The sequence below is a fragment of the Mobula hypostoma genome, chromosome 17, assembly GCF_963921235.1.
Source record: "Mobula hypostoma chromosome 17, sMobHyp1.1, whole genome shotgun sequence".
NCBI classification, from domain to species: domain Eukaryota; kingdom Metazoa; phylum Chordata; class Chondrichthyes; order Myliobatiformes; family Myliobatidae; genus Mobula; species Mobula hypostoma.
Window position 1 is genome coordinate 38,713,795 of NC_086113.1, and position 6,000 is coordinate 38,719,794.

The 6,000-nt window shown below is 44.7% G+C and overlaps 1 protein-coding gene across 1 annotated transcript in view; it reads right to left on the reverse strand.

The window, feature by feature from the left end:
* Positions 1-4,042, reverse strand: part of zgc:158766 (uncharacterized protein LOC100009641 homolog) — a 357,736-nt gene extending 353,694 nt beyond the window's left edge. Inside the window, exon 1 of the mRNA XM_063069726.1 lies at positions 3,966-4,042. The gene's annotated coding sequence lies outside the window, so the exon portion shown is untranslated. The remainder of the gene's footprint in view (positions 1-3,965) is intronic.
* Between the last annotated feature and the right edge of the window lie 1,958 nt (positions 4,043-6,000).

Here is a 6,000-nt window from a genome sequence, read left to right on the forward strand (position 1 = left end):
AAAGAGTTGAACTGCATGTACATGTAACGAGAGCTGTATAACTTATCTCCTTCTACCTTAGGCCACGAACTTATCAATCACCCCTGCTGTGGGTTACTTCTACAAAGAAGGGATCCGTATGCTCCATAACTGCTGGACTAAGTGTGTACATGTGGGAGGGGACTATGTTCAAAAATAAATGTGCCAGGTTTTCTAAAATTGAGTCCTTCTACCTTAGGCCATGAACTTATCAATCACCCCTCGTACTGGTATATATATAGAAGTGAGATGTTTCTTCAAACCAAGGCATAAAGCACAGTAGTACACATAACACACGAAAACTTATGAAGGTAAGAATAAAGCCTACAGATGAATCACACATAAATAACAAACTAAAGGTCGTTAATATTAAATAACGTAAGGTGCAGAACAGATTAACCAGTGACATTTCGAACACAATGCAGCAGGGAGTTCAGAAGCCGTGTGGCCTGAGGGAAGAAATGGTTTCTCATTTTCTTTTGTGTATCGTAGTCTCGTACCCGATGGTAGAAAGTCAAAGACGATGCTGGATGGATGGGTGGGATCCTTAATAAATCTAAGGGCCCTGCATACACAGCATTCCTGATAAATGTCTCCAATGGATGGTAAGGAGCCACCTATGATCCTCTCAGCTGTTCTCACTGTCCTTTGGAGGGATTTCTGGTCCGATGCTCAACTGCTCTCATACCAGATGGAGATGCAACTTGTCAGGATGCTCTCAATGATGCTCCTGTAAAACGTAGTTAAGATGGAGGTAGAGAGCCTTGCTTGCCTCAATCTTCTTAGGAAGTGGAGGTGTGTGAAAGGACCAGGTGAGGTCATCCATGATGTGAACTCCCAGGAACCTGGTGCACTTAACTCTCTCTGTGGAGGAGCCATGTATACACAGAGGTGGGGATGGTTTGTCTGCACTTCCATGAAGTCCACAAAGATTCTCTTGATCTTCTCCACGTTCAGGCTTAGGTTGTTCTTCTCACACCTATCCACCAGTCACTGCACTTCTTCAACACACTCCGTCTCATCATCATTCTTGATGAGGTCAACCACTGATGTGTCAAAATGTATTCAGAGAAAGTCAAGTGTATTCAAAAGTTAGATGGCACAATACTCTCCCTTCACAGTCTGGTGACTCTGTGGGCATCTTCCCATTTAATAGGTTTTCAAGTAGGTTGGCAGAGACACATGGGTCACCCTATAAGTTTTGTAGCCTGTAATCCAGGTGTCATATTCCGGAATCTCGCTTGGTATTCAGGGTGGATGCCAAGAGGACCATCAATGGAATCAGCGTGAAGACAGTTGATATAATTACACACCAAAAGGAGCACTGCTGTGCCAGGAACCTGACAGAAACATTTGCCTTCCATTGGTGGTCACCAAGGAATGAACTGCCCATAGATCAGTGTGGAGTGGCTGGCATTGGACAGAACAGGTGGATGATTCATCACTGAGAACATTGGGCTCAGGGCTGCATCCAGCTGGCACTGTGAGTATGGGTCACTGCCAGGGAATGATAGTACCTGCTCCAAGCAGTGACAGACTGCCTGGATCCAGAGGTCTTTTTCATCAGCTCCTGTCTCCCTTGCTGTTCCTCCCCTCTGTTTGGCCTCACAGTAATTCCCTGCCAAACCAAAAGAGAGACAGCAGCTTTCATTAATTTGGACAGGATTTGGGCAGTGCATCAACAAGCGGAGCAGTGACTGGCAGTCACCAGCAGGGACCTGCACTCACCGTGCCAGCCAGAGCGCAGATCTGAGCTCCACACCGTTTCTCCAACACCAACACTCACTGGCAGCCTCCCTCTGTGCCTCAGTGGAATTCAAGTGTGTAAGAATTGCCTGTAGATGGCAGGCTCCCAGCTCAGCTCAAGCTAATGTACCTCAGAGTCTTGTCCTTCAACAGGCCTTCTGGCCCATCACACCCTTACTGACTACTTAGTCAAACTGAGACCACGGGCTTCTGTGTCTTAGCAATTTGACTGCTCGTCTCAATGTTTCCTCGAGAATGGGAATCACTGTCTCCACCATCTCTTCAGGCAGCCACATTCTGCACTCCAGCTAAATAGTGCAAAAAAAAAACACCCCTTCAGGGCCTTCCATCCAGTGTAGACCTACATTTCAACCGCCTGCCTCCTCATTGGGAGTTTGAGAAGATCTGGTATGTCACCAGTGATTCCAGCAAATTTCTACAGGTGTATGGTGGAGAGCATTCCGACTGGTTGCAGAGGCTCCAATGCACTGCATTGCCTGAAGCTTCAGAGGGTTGCTCGACGCATCGTGGCACAACTCTCCCCACCACTGATGGCTACTTCAAAAAGTGGATATCTCAAGAAGGTGGCATCTTCATTAAAGGATCTCACGACCTAGGACTATCACCAGGGAGGAGATGCAGGAGCCTGAAAACCTACACTCAATATATTAGGAACAGCTACTTGCCCACCACCATAGGATTTCTGAATGGTCCATGAGCACTACCTTGCCATTCCTCATTTACACTATTTTTAGTGTAACGTCATAATTTTTCAATGTCACGCACTGTACTGCTGCCACAAAACAATTTCACTACATACATCGTTGATAATAAACTGAAACTAAAACCCTCTTGACTTATACACACCCACCACAGGAAAGCAGATCTTACTGTCTACCCTATCTATCCTCCTCAAAACTACCTGTAAAAGATCAGATTCTTCATTACACCAAGAGTGCTGTAACAAATCAGCATTCTGCTTTGTAGTGCAGAATGAGTTTTTGCAGAATTTCTTGGCTGTCCCACCCTCCTGGTCTTTGCTGTCCTCATGCAGGCGACGGGGGAGGATTAGTTTAGATTAACTGTTTTTATCTCACGTATGTTGAAACATACAGTGAAATGGGTCATTTGCGCCAACATCAAACACTCCAAGGATGTGCCCACAAGTGTTACTGTGTTTCTGATGCCAGGAAAGCCTGGCTATAATTTACTAACCCTAACCCATATGCCTTTGGAACGCGGGAAGAAACTGGAGCACCAGAGAAAAGCTGATGCGGTCATGGGAAGAATGTCCAAACTCCTTATAGACAGAGACAAGAATTAAACCCCAATGTCTAGCGCTGTATGATGTTATACCAACTGTTACACCGCAGTGCCACCTCGGAGGAGGATTTCAAATAAAGCTCATTCTAAATAATTTTATTACCTACGTACTAAGGGTCGAGTCAGGAACGTTCCTGTCATGACCCGATTAATCCGAAAGGAGACCAATCCTGACATCACGCGCCAGACAAGAATGGCTGACTGTCTGGTGTGACACGCTAAAAAAAACCCCATGTACTTAAATGTCACAACATACAGTACAGCTCTGAGATTCACTTTCTTGCTGGTATTCACACTAAATATAAAAATAAAATCAATGAAAAACCATATACAAGTCAGACAACCAACCAATGTGCAAAAGACAACAACTGTGCAAATCGAAATTAATGATAATACTAATAAATAAGGAATACATATTGATTACATGAGCTGAAGAGTCCTTGAAAGTGAATCCATGGGTTGCGGGAACAGTTCAGTGTTGGGGGGAGTGGTTATCCCCTCCAGTTCAACAACAACTTCTTCAGCTGTCCATCGATTTCGATGTTGACTGTCACGCCTTGCACAGTAATAAGACAGACGGTGCCGTGCTCCCACCGCACAGTCTCTCTGGGCTTCCAGATCTGATGCTAAGTGGTAGAGAGGAGTGTAACAGACTGAGTGAATAAGGAAGCTGCCCGCAGTGACAACTAACTAGTCTAGTGCTGCCGTCCGTTGACCAGCACTCTGGTTCCTCCGCATGCCACCAGGGTGGCTGTACCATTGACCCTTTTGGATTCATCTACCACAGACACCATCAGACGCCCTGCTGCTGGCACCCTCGTTGGGTGCAGCCTTTGCCTGAAGAGGCATACCCTACAAAGTAGCAAAGGCAAGCTTACCTCCTTAACTTAGCCAGCCACGATCCTACTACTAGATCTAGTCTGGTAGTACAGCGATGGAACATCACCTTCACGGCTTGGTCAGACCTGCCAGAGAACGAACCTCCGCTGTCCTTCGCTGATGTTCGGCCAGTATCACTCCTTGGTGAGGCGCCAAGGTAGGATTTTGTCTAGTTCAACAGCCTAATTGTTGAGGGGTAATAACTGTTCTTGTGGGGCTTCCACCCCAACTACCCCAGCACATATCCAGGCAGAAAAAGTTTCGTCTGTCTGCCTGCACATCTTCCATTCTCTAATAGACAAAGAGCATGACATTTGATGTTATGCTGAACGGGCTGTATTTGGAGGGCAAAGCACTTGATGGAATCCTTGAAACCTGCACCTTATCAAAAGACCAACACACAAAAAGTGCTGGAAGGAAATAAGCAGTTGACATTTCAGACCAAGACTCTTCATCTGGTTCTGATGGAAGGTCCCATCCTGAAGCATCGACTGTTTATTTCCCTCCATAGGTGCATGCTTGACCTCCAGCATTTTGTGTGTGTTGCTCAAGATTTCCAGTATCTGTAGAATCTCTTGTGTCTTTCTCTGAGTTCAGATCTTTGGGAATTTCCTTTGTGCTTTGAAACAAAGATGGTTTTAAAATTGAATAGTTGTGATCTGCTGCCCTCCCGTGGTAATCTTGCACAATAGCATGATGTTGAAACAAGCAGGATTGAACGAACTGGAGAAATACAGTATAATTGATACAATGGAAGGATGACGAATGTGGCTATTGATCATATCTTCCCCCATGACAATGATTCAGGTAAGTACAAAGCTTCCTCTCTTCCAAAACACTCATTTAAGACCATACGAAATGTATCAGGCAGTACAGAGCCACAGCCAGCAAATTCTCACAGCTCCTGAAAGCCAAGGTCAAACATGACCACGGGTGTTATCTGTATAGAGTTTACATGCTCTTCCTGTAACCTTGTGGGTTTACTATCACATCCCAAAGACGCACAAGCTGTTAATGAATTTGCCATTGTAAGTTGCCCAAGTGTGCAGGTGAGTGGCAGAATCAGAGGAGGAAACATCAGCAGAATAAAACGGGATTGATACAAATGGGAGTTTAACTGGTTGGCTAGACTCAGTGGGTGAAATAACCTCTATCTGTGCTGTATGACTATGGTCTCTCATTTCTAGCACCAATGAGTTTTGCAGTGTGTTACAATCTGGCATATCCTGAAGACTTGTTCAAACAAAAAGAAAATCCAAAATCTGTAGTGTTGCCATGAATAATTTTGTGTGGAGTTGTGGTGAGATAGCTGAAACATAAATGGATTAACTAGGTAACTATTCATTAACTGGTTATTGGAACCATTGCAACAGGGTTAAAACATTGTACTGCATCATGCTGTCTTTGTTCCACCTTGAGCAACAGAAGTTTAATTAGTAATATGGTGATGATATCTACGTGAACTTACTATTTGGATAGCGGCTGCCCCCTTTCCACAGTGTTCACATTACAGCAAGGACTTCATCAGCATGTAATGAGCCAACTCTGAAAGCCACTCTGGGGGAATCTTTCCTTCACACGTTGGATTATAGACATGCATTATTTTCTGATTAAATAAAGTCAGCTCCTTTTAATTAGCATTGTATTTCATAGTACTTACAGCTGTTGTCCATTCAGCTCAACACATGTAGGTCAGGCTTCATATGGCACCCAAAGTTCCTTCCAACTAATCCCGGCATCCCTTTTCCATTCAAGTTTTCTAACATTTTCTGCAGTACGTCTATAGTGTCCAACTGTCTACTTCACGTGATCTGGTATTCCATCTTCTCACCACATAGCTCCCTGGAAGTGCCAACACAGATCTACAGAGTGGTTGGTGGTGGAGGAGGTTAGCATGCTTGCTTCAGTCAGAACATTAACTACAGGAGTTGTGATGTCATGACACAACTACACAAGTTGTTGGTTGACCGCACTGGGAGTATTGTGCCCAATTCTGGTCATCCAGCTGTAGGAAGAATGTCATTAAGCTAGAAT